Source organism: Triticum aestivum, chromosome 6D (genome assembly GCF_018294505.1).
Source record: "Triticum aestivum cultivar Chinese Spring chromosome 6D, IWGSC CS RefSeq v2.1, whole genome shotgun sequence".
Taxonomy (NCBI): Eukaryota; Viridiplantae; Streptophyta; class Magnoliopsida; order Poales; family Poaceae; genus Triticum; species Triticum aestivum.
Genome location: NC_057811.1, coordinates 172,994,204 through 173,006,087, shown reverse-complemented (window position 1 = coordinate 173,006,087; position 11,884 = coordinate 172,994,204).

The window sequence follows — 11,884 nt, the reverse complement described above, 5'->3', positions numbered from 1 at the left end:
CCTCGCCGCCGCCGGAGACCCACCGGAGCTCGCCGCCCTCGCCTTGCCGTGCGCCGCCGTCGCCGGAGCCGCTACTGCCGTCGACCGTCGCCGTTCGGTTTTCTTGCCCAAACCGCTGATCCGGTAAACCGCCAAGCCCGGTTTATTTCGTTTAGGGTTTAGGTTTTTTTTCGGTTTTCTGTTTTAAAACCCGGTTTTTCTTTTAATCTAGTTATTTAGTGAATGTTCGCTGGTTAGGGTTAGAAAAACGAACGTTCGTTATTTAGTCCTTTTTTCTGTTAGTTTTACGTCAGGGACCTATCCGTAAATATTTTATTTACAGATTAGTCCCTGATTTTCAAACGTCTATAACTTTTTACTCGTTTGTCCAAATCCAACGAAACCAACGCCCGCGTCTTCGTTATGATCCCCTCTATCCAGTAAAACAACTTAAACATGTTTTTGCAAGTTTTAAAATTTGAATTCAAACAGATTTGTATTCCAACTTCTTTTGTTCATAACTTAAGTTCCGTAACTCCGTTTGAGTTGATTCTTTTTGCAAATCGAAGCTCTTGACCTAAAATTTCTGATAAGGCCAAATTCATATAATTTTGGTACTGTTAGAAATTGTTTTATGTTGCAAGAGTTATTTGCTTGGTTTTGATGTTTCCGAATCGTCTTCTTCGTTCTTCTCGATCTTTTGAGTGATTGCTTATGTGTGGTTACCATTGCTTGCTCTCGATAGATTGACCGGAGTGTGACGAGTAGATCTATCCAGAGTATTGAGTGCGAATCATCTTCATCAACATTGCAGGCAAGTTCACACTTTGATCATATCCCGTTCATACCCAGTTTTTGTGCATTAGATTCTACCCTCAAATATTGCATGGCTAGGATCTAATTAAATTGTGGGTACTGGGAAGTAGTTGAGGTAGTACCTATTACCTGTTTTATTTATCAAACCCTTGGGAGTTACTTCTACGTTGCTTTTATTATTGCCATGCTATGCTCGTAGACGTGGATTGGGTTTGAGAGATATTCATGACAGATGTGAGATTGTTAATAATGGTTCAACTTAAGGTGGCAACTAAAACTCACATCTGGGTGGATTGAGGCACCTGGAGAACCCAGTGTTGCCTGTATGTATAAGGTCCGCCACCCAGGCTCAAAGGGATCATAAGATTATTCATGCTAGAAACTTCCGTGTGCAGCCACAAGCTATTATGGGCTCTAGCATAGTTGAGTAGGTTACATGATCTCTTGAAGAGGTGGGCTAGCAGATGTAGGGGAAAGTAGGTGTACCGGTCCACCCGGAGTAAAGAGTGATTGTTCCTGAAAGACTGTGTCTCGGTCATCCGTTTCTCAAACATCATGCAGTGCGAGAATCAAGCGGAGGCAATCGAGTCTTGTGGGGAAAAGTGCGCAAACCTCTGCAGAGTGTACAAACTAATCATGATTAGCCGTGTCCCCGGTTATGGACATCTTGAGTATCTAGTTCTTGGATTATTCCGTTGATCTCATCATGTTACTTTTAATTAATTTTGTTGGGTTAATGATGACACTTAATTGGGATTGAGTTGGAGGTACCTTCTCAATGTTTCACAACCACCATGATAGTTAAATAAAATTTATTCCTTTGAAGTAGGGAAAAATTGGCTTTTCGCAAAAACATTATAACCATAGAGCTTTTCCACCAGCCATATATGCATGTAGTGATAGCCTTTGTTCATCATTTCTCTATGGTGTGAATTTGCCAGCATATTCCATGTGCTGACCCGTTTTCGGGCTGCAACGTTTCATGTTGCAGGATTCTTACGACGAGTAAGTGATACGTTAGGGTTACGATTTCTACACTCAACTTTGCCGTTGGTGTTGATGGGAATCCACAACCTTGTTACTTCCGCTTTTTGGATTGAGGTAATAGTATTTATGTTATTTCATACATGTGATTTACCTCTGTTATAAATCCTCGAGTACTGTGTGTGTCAGCATACCGATCCAGGGATGACACTTAAGCACAGAGACTTGATCCATTCGGGTCGGGTCGCTACAATTACTCATCAACATAACTCGCATATCACATCATCATATCTCAAAACCATTACTAAGAATCAAGTTTATTTTGTCCAATGATCTTCATGAAAGTTTTTATTATATCCTTCTTGGATATCTATCACTTTGGGACTAATTTTCATGTGTTGCTTTTCATAAGCTCAAACAAATATAAGTGAAGTTCATGAGCACAATTTTTTTTCTTTCTCTCAAAATTATTTAAGTGAAGCAAGAGAGAATTTCTTGAAAATTTTACTAACTCTCAAATAAATCTAAGTTAACCAAGAGAGAATTTCTTCAAAAATAATAAAGCACACCATGCTCAAAAAGAGATAAGTGAAGCACTAAAGCAAGTCCATAGCTCATAAAAATTTAAGTGAAGCATAGAGAGCAATTTTAACAAGTCATGACATAATTTTGGCTCTCCCAAATAGGTGTGTACAGCAAGGGATCAAGACTTACAACAAAAAATAATACAAGAAAATACTCATATCATACAAGACGCTCCAAGCAAAACACATATCATGTGACGAATAAATACATAGCTTCGAGTAAAATATCGATGGTCGTTAGAAGAATGAGGGGATGCCACTCGGGGGCATCCCCAAGCTTAGTTGGTTGCTCATTTTTGGATAATAGCTTGGGATGCCGGGGCATCCCCAAGCTTAGGCTCTTCTATCCTTTATTCCTTCATCCATCGTAAGACAACCCAAAACTTGAAAACTTCAATCACACAAAACTCAACAAAACCTTCGTGAGATCTGTTAGTAAAAGAAAGCAAATCACTACTACAAGTACTGTACTATACCAATTAATATTTTGTTTTTGCATTATATCTACTGTATTCCAACTTTTCTATAGAAAAAAAATCATCAAATAAAACCATAGAGCCATCAAAATAAGCACACAACGCAAAGAAAACAGAATCTGTCAAAACAGAATAGTCTGTAGCAATCTGACTATTTCGAAAAGTTCCAGAACTCCAAAAATTATGACAAACTAGGACGACCTGGGTAATTTTTATATTAATATTATGCAAAAAGAATCAGGGCAAAATCAATTTATGATAAAAAATGAGAATTGTTTTCGTGAGCGCAAAGTTTCTGTCTTTTTCAGCAAGATCAAACAACTATCACCCAAGAAGATCCTATTGCTTCTACTTGGCACAAACACTAATTAAACATAAAAACACAATCATAACAGTAGCATAATTGTGAAAACACTCAAGAAAAAAAAGCAAAAATAAATTTTATTTATTGGGTTGCCTCCCAACAAGCGCTATAGTTTTACGCCCTTAGCTAAGCATTAGATTTCAACGATGCTCACATGAAAGATAATAATTGAAACACAAAGAGAGCATCATGAAACATGTGACAAACACATTTAAGTCTAACATACTTCCTATGCATAGGAATTTTATAGGAAAACAAATTGTCAAGACAAGAAATATCTAGCATACGCGAAGGAGAGGAATAAAACATTGACAATCTCAACATAACAAGAGGAAATTTAATAACATGAAAATTTCTACAACCATAATTTCCTCTCTCATAATAATTATATGTAAGATCATAATGAAATTCAACAATATAGCTATCATATAAAATTTTCTCTTCATGATCCACATGCATGCGAAGTTAACTCTCTTCCAAAATAGTGGGATTATCATCAAATAAAGTCATGACCTCTCCAAGCCCACTTTTATCAAAAATTTCATAAGATTGAACACTCTCCAAATATGTGGGATTATTTTTAGCTAAAGTTGACACTCTTACAAACCCACTTTCAATATTATCGCAAGCATATTCATCATGAGGTTTAAATAAATTTTCATGATCATAAGAATCATTATCACCCCAATCATGATCATTGCAATGAGTAGTGGACATAGCAAAACAAGCATCCCAAAACTTGGGGTTTTGCATATCACTAACACAATTGACATTAATAGAATTTATAATAACATCATTGCAATCACGCTTTTCACTCAAGGAGCTATCATGAACCACTTCATAAATTTCTTCATCACAATTTTCAGATTCGCGAATCTCAAGCAAAACTCCATAAAGATAATCTAGTGCAATCAACTCACTAGCAATTGGTTCATCATGATTGGATCTTTTAAAAAGATTAGGAAGTGGACGGGGATCCATAACAATAGATCTTTAGCAAACGAAGATGCAAGCAAATAGAAGACACATGGCAACACAAGCAAACATGAGATGTGACAAGAAAAACACTTTCATTTCCTCAACCCTTTCATCTCCTCATTCATGTGTTGATGAACTTGATCATACTGTTTGAATACTTTGACTGAAGACTTTCTTAATTTCTTCAATCTTAATTTCTTTCGTCACTTTGTCTTCAACCTGCTTATCCTGTGTTCATGCTACTTGTACTCTGTGCTTGTTTTCATTTCATCATGATGACTATGCCACTACTCTGTTACGCCTACATTTGAGTACTTATTCCACTGCTTGTTGTTCGTGAATTAGGAATTTCCTCACCTTGAAATTCCTCAGTGACGAATTTGTAAAAATCGCCTATTCATCCCCCCTCTAGTCGATATAACACACTTTCAATTGGTATCAGAGCAAGGTACTCCCTTGTTCTGTGTGATTTTGGTTTACCTGCCTACAGTTCTAGTTATGTCGACCGCGGGAATGAAGAAAGTGACATGGCCCATGTTTGACGGTCATGATTATCACAAGTGGAAGGCCATAATGAAGAAGCGACTCATGGCGATGAACAGCGAGGTGTGGACCGTCACTGAGATTGGTGTTACCGATCTTTGCAAGATGGCAGAGGCTCATGATATTCGTAAGTACACTCGACTTGACATCATGGAAAAGGACATCATCTACTCCTGCTTATCTCGGAATCAGTTCAGGAACATTATGCATCTTTGCCCATACGAGGCTTATCTGGGACTGACTCTCTGACGTCTATGAAGGTCATTGAACTCATCATGATCCCTGGTTTGAGGATTTCAAGAAATCACTCAAAACGATGACTTTCGATCCTGAACCATCATCCTCTGCACCATGGCTCATGGCAAAAGGTGCCAAGGTAACCGAATGTCTCTCATCCGAGTCTAGTGATGATGAATCTGGTGATGAATTTGGACCCAGCTATACCAAGCTTGCATCTATTGCCACTAAACAACAAATAGCTTTGGAAAAGGTTCAAAACATGCTAGATGAAAGTGATGATATGTTGGGTGAAGCAATGGATCAAACTCAAACTCTGAGTGATAATCTTCAAAGACTTCAGTCTAAGTTTGATAACATTCATAATCATCATAACACTCTCTTAGCTGATCATGAGAAGCTTTCTTATGAATTTCTTCAAAGAAAGCAGGATCTTGAGAAGCTAAGGGTGAGTTATGAAGATCTTCAGAAGGAGCGTGATTCATTGCTTTCTCAATAGGTCAGTTCCGCTCAGGATGAATTTATTCCACCATGTATGAAATGCATTGAACGTGAATCTGCTAATTCTTCACCTGAAAGTTCAAATGGTTCTATTGCTGCAAATTCTTCAACTATATCTGTGGTCACAAATTCCTCATCTGAGGATACCACAAGTATCACTGACAATGCAGAATTGAAGGAATTGTATGTGACAGGCATGTACAAAAGCCTCAAAGGGCATCAGGCTCTTTGTGATGTGCTTAAAAAGCAGATCCTCAACAGGAACCCTAGGAAAGAGGGTATTTCCTTTGAGAGGAAACTCAATGCTGATGGGACCTACTGGAAACCTGAGCAGTATCCCAAAACCTCATGGGTTGCTGCGAAGGGACCTCCCGTACATCCATGCACTTTATCTGGCTTTACATGTGAATCTTCGTATTCTTCTGATGAGTCATTTGACTCCGACTATAAACTATTCAAAAATCAGAATGGTGAACTATTTGCTAGATATGTTGGAACTAACTGCAGGAACGGCCCCCTTATGAAGAAAATCTGGGTTCCCAAAAGGTGCCTCGAAAGTCTTCAGGTGATTGTCATCATGACACCACATGTGAAGAATAGGAACCCAGATCAAATTCTTCACATGGACCAAAGTCTTCATATGGATCCAAGTCCTCCTATGGACCAAATTCCACACGTGGATCAAATTCTTCAAAAATACCTCATATGAACTCCTAACTAACAAAAAACCCAATGTGAGTTATTTTAAAGTCTTCGGTGCTAGGTGTTGGATTAGAGATCCTCATCACAATTCTAAATTTGCACCGAAAGCACATGAAGGTTTTATGCTTAGTTATGGAAAGGACTCGTACACCTACAGAGTCTTCAACACCGTGACCACAAAGTTGTTGGAACTGTAGATGTGCGGTTCGATGAAACTAATGGCTCGCAAAAAGAGCACCTACCTCCTATGCTAGATGAAATGTCACCTGAGGAATCCATCAAGTTCAAGGCTACTGAGGATGTCATTCTTGCCGAAGAATCTGCTGAAGAAATCTTTCCAGGAAGTGAAGAATCTCATGCTGGTGCACCTGAGGAAAATGGCTCTAAAGAAAATGTTGAGCCCAATCAACGTCGTCAACCCGCTCATCCTCGCGTTGCAAATGAAGTGCAGATCGAGAAAATCATTAATGACATCAACGCACCCGGTCCTCTCACACGCGCAAGGGCTTCTCATTTCTCTAACTTTTCCTGGCACTTTGCTTTTGTCTCTATCAGAGAGCCCACCAAAGTAGATGAGGCATTTCTCGAGCCTGAGTGGATTCAAGAGATTCAAGAGGAATTACATCTGTTCGAGCTCAACAATGTCTGGGAACTTGTCAAGCGACCAGACCTATGCAAGCACAATATCATCGGTACCAAATGGATCTACCGCAACAAGCAAGATGAAAATGGTCTTGTGGTGAGGAATAAGGCACGTCTTGTAGCTCAAGGCTACACACAGGTTGAAGGAATTGATTTTGATGAAACTTTTGCACATGTTGCTAGACTTGAGGCTATTCGCATATTGCTTGATTATGCTAACCATCATAATATCATCTTATATCAAATGGATGTGAAAAGTGCATTCCTCAATGGTAAGCTTGAGGAAGAAGTATATGTTGCTCAACCCCCAGGTTTCGAAGATCCTAAGCATCCTGACAAAGTCTTAAGACTCAATAAGGCCCTCTATGGCCTCAAGCAGGCCCCTCAGGCGTGGTATGATACTTTGAAAGAATTCCTCATGAAGAAAGGCTTCAAACCCGGTTCACTTGACCCAACTCTTTTCACCAAAACCTATGATAATGAATTATTCGTGTGCCAAATATATGTTGATGATATTATCTTTGGCTATACTAACCAACGTTACAGTGACGAATTTTCCTATATGATGAGTGAGGAATATCAAATGTCTATGATGCGAGAATTGAAATTCTTCTTAGGTCTTCAAATTCGTCAACAACGCAACGGCATCTTCATATCTCAAGAGAAATACCTCAAGGATGTGTTGAGGAAATTCGGCATGCAAGATTGCAAAGGCGTCAAAATCCCTATGCCCACAAATTGCCATCTATGCAGTGATGAAAATGGTATAGACTTCAATCAAAAGGTATACCACTCCATGATTGGCTCTTTATTGTATCTATGTGCATCCAGGCCAGATATTATGCTTACTGTTTGCATGTGTGCCCGTTTTCAAGCTACACCGAAGTAATCACACCATAAGGCTGTGAAGCATATTCTTCGATATCTAGCTCACACTCCAACACTTGGATTGTGGTATCCCAAGGGCTCGGCTTTTGATCCCATTGGATATTCTGACTCTGGCTATGCTGGTGATCGTGTGGATCGCAAGTCAACATCAGGCACATGCCATTTCCTCGGACGATCTTTGGTATGTTGGTCCTCGAAGAAGCAGAACTGCGTATCACTCTCTACTGTTGAACTTGAGTACATTGCTGATGGTTCCTGCTGTGCTCAATTGCTATGGATGAAGCAAACCCTCAAGCACTACGGCATCAATGTGAAGAATGTGACACTCTTTTGTGACAATGAGAGTGCCATCAAGATTGCTCATAACCCAGTTCAACACTCGAAGACTAAGCACATCCAGATTCGTCATCATTTTCTTCATGATCATGTGTTTAAGGGCGACATCTCTATTGAGCACGTGAAGACTGAAGAACAGCTAGCCGATATCTTCACAAAGCCCTTGGATGACAAGAGATTTAGCAAGTTGCGATGTGAGCTAAATATCTTAGAATCTTCGAATGTTCTTTGTAAAGGACATACATCCTAACACTTATGCAAAATTGATGACTTATATGTGCAACACACGAAGTAATGTTTTTCTTTAATCAATGAAGACTAACCCTCTAAGTATGAAGAAATTAATGAAGAATTTGATTCTCAGAGCCCTACGATAATTGTACGCGGCGTCTGAAATCATCATTCTTATACGGTGGGTCACACCACCAACAAAAGTTGAAAATCTTAAATTTGAGTTTTTCTTCAGTTTTTGAAATTCCTCAGTTGTTCAAATTCTTCAACTTTGCAAAGTCTTCACTCTTTTCCTCTGTGTTCTTCATTGGCTATATATATATATATTTGAGTTTTCTGTCCTCTACAGCATTCACTTATTGCTAATTCTTCAAGTTAACTTTTTGCCTAATTGAATGCGATCGGACCCGTTCCCCTCTATGCTAAACTGAACCTAGTCTGTTCACAAATTCTTCATTTGTGTTCTATTTGAAACCCGTTGAAAATCTTCACTGTGTCCTTGTCAACTAAAGAATTTGCGAACAAAACTTTAAAATATTCTTATCTGAATTTTTGGCTTTTGCCGCTCAAACCGTTCCACATCCCACGATCTAACACGATCTCCACTTCTCAGTGCGTGGGTGACACATGTCGCTAGGATGAGAAGGGTCAGGGGCACGTTCGTCCATTTTCCTCGGACGAGCGGTTTTTCACCTCGGCTATAAATACCCCTCACCCTCCTCTGACCTCATTTACCCCGCTCGACCTCACTCCCCTCGCTCGAGCTCTCTGACCTAGCCCCGCCGCTACTTTCCACCGTCGCCAGTGAGGAAGAGCTTCACTGCCTCGACCTCGTCGCCATCGTACTCGCGCCGGCCATGGAAATCTTCACTCTGCCGCCACCGTATCTGTCTTCCACCGCCAAGTTAGTGCATGGAAGATCTGAACGGACGAGCTTCTCAACTTCTACTCACCGTTCGTCGTGTTCTTCGTCAAGGGTAACTAAAATCTATTTTTACTGCCCTTGTTGATTCTGATGATTTCCACAAAATCTTCAAAAGGTGTTTATTCTTTAACTTCCACACTCTTAAACACCATAGTTGCATCTGTTCTTGATTTGTTTCTCTACGCAACGTTTTTCCTCAAGATTCATGAATTGTGTGGATTTTTCAATCTATACAACTCTGGAACCTATGTCAAAGAATGCTTAGTGAAAATTCCTCATGACACCCCTGGTCAAATTCCTCAAACTTGTTTCTTTAGAAAAACTTCTGAGAACGCATATGACCTCTCCAAAATCTTCGCACCTATATTGTGTTCATAGGTACACATGTCCGCTGCTGAATCTCTAGTTTCTCATCAACTTAACTCATTTGCAGCGTTCCTCAAAGACAAATTGCATATCTCGTAAGAAAACTCGATTATTCAAAATCCTCAGTTGAAGAAAATGGCTGATGGCAAAAGACCTCAGAAGGTAGGAAAGAGACCTGAGGCAAACACTGCTTTTAAGATTCCTGATGACATTTATGACGAATATTGCACTCCTAACAAAGCCAAACATGGAAAGGAGAACAAAAATCAGCTCAAGGGCGCATACATCGGATAGAGAGGAGATGGGCCAGAGAATGGAGGGAGTACAGATATGTGACTCCAAAGTACATGAAGAAATTCGCAATACACCCTCCATGCCCAAGACCTCCATTGGCACCAGGCCAAGTTGCTGATCCCTCTAGCATCAGAAGAGGTGAAGAATTTCCCAAGGAGTGGGCAAAGCGGCAAGCTAAGTTGGCCAAACTGGCCAAAGAAGCAGTGAAGAAATTCAATGAAGATTCTGCTACTGCCACTGCTGAGGCCTCCGCCGGCAAGTCTAAGAAGGCTATGCCAAAGAAACTAGCTAACAAGCCCAGTCCCTTAGCTGCAATGCCCTCAAGGCCAAGTTCTTCTAAGCCCTCATGGCCTGTTCCTCAAGCTACTTCCTCAAAAGCAGCTCCAACCCCCTCTGCAAAATCCTCAGCGACTGCTGCAAAGTCCTCGGCACCTGTGCATCTCGCCTCTTGCCAAAGGACTACTGGTATATCTATTGCTTCAGGAGCATCTGCGAGTTCTTCAGGTCCTCTACAGTCTTCAACAACTCCGACCTTGCTGAAGAAAAAGGCCTCTGCTAGACGAGGCACAAGGCCAAGTCCGCACGAGAAGCAGGTCGCCTTTCAAGTTCCGTCAAGTGAAGACAAGGCTGATGATGAAGAATTAGCTGAGATCATCAGATATCGACAAGCAAGGGCTGTTAGAGCCAAAGGCAGTGAAGTGCCACTTATGCTGGATCCGAAGCTTATCCTTGATTTCATCGATCTGTCGCATAAGGACCTCAACACTCCTCTGCCTGATCTGCATCTCACACCTGGCCAAAGTCACATGCTCAATGCCTTCATTGGCGAAGAAAAATCGAAATTTGAAAAGGCCAGGCAAGTGAAGAAAGCTCAGTACAAGAAGGAGAATTTACTGAAGAAAAATGTTGTGAAAATGTCTTTTGATGAACTTGTGACTATGCAGACTGACATCAAAGCACTCAGTGATGAATTTGAGGCATATCGTGCAGATTGGCTAGGAGCCAAAGTCAGATTCGTACAAATGGCGAAGAAATTCACATCAAATGTTGCAGCTTCATCGCAGCAAGAATTTCCTCAGGCTGAGACATCTGCTCAGCCTACTGAAGAACATGCAAGCATAGCTGATGACAATCAGACTGTTGAAGAAAATGAAAGCACTAGGGCTGATGAAGAAATTGCCAGGGCAACCACCAATGTTGCGCCTGAAGAAAAAGCCAGGCTAGTTGAAGCTTCTGCTACCGAGCTTGAGAAAACTGAGAATGCCAGGGCAACTGCATCAGTTGCGCCTGAAGAAATTGAACCTATTTCCTCTACTCCTCCTGCACAGATGACATGTATCAACCTTCCTTCTGCATCAGAAGCGGAAAAAACAAAAGTTGCGGAGAGGGCAGCAGTGAAGAAAAGGAAAGCAACATCAACCTCAAAGTCTTCAAATCCTAAGAAAATTAAGACTTTGACGAGCTCATTTGCACACCCCATAGATGTTATTCCGATATCAAGCATGCCATCAAAGGAAATTGTTCCCTTTTGTGAGGAATACGTCATTCCAGATGACTCGGATGAAGAAAATCCTTGTGTTGCTATGTCAGAGTAGTTGGATGAAGAAATTGAAGTGGATGATGTCCATTCAACCCCACTGGTATCATCGCCCATGCCTCAGTTCACAGCTGAAGAGGCAGGCATTGAAGAAATCGACGAAGAAGATGAAGATGTGGATATTGGGTCAACCAATCCTATTCAGAATGATGACTACGGGGAAACTCATCACCCCAATTCACCACTGACCACTCCTCCGCATCAACTTCCTCAGTCCCCAGTCCAAACAGAAGAAATTAACACGGGCTCAGAAGAACATCAAGCTTCACTTCTATCTATTCCAGAAGAAGTACCAGCCACTAGTGCTGAAGAAATGGAGGCCAACGCTGCTGCTGATGAGATTGCTACTGAAATACCTCAGCCTGTGGCTCCAGAGGCTGTGCGTCAAGAGGCTATGAAGACTTCCACTTCAAATCTTCATCCCAAGCCACAGAATCCTCA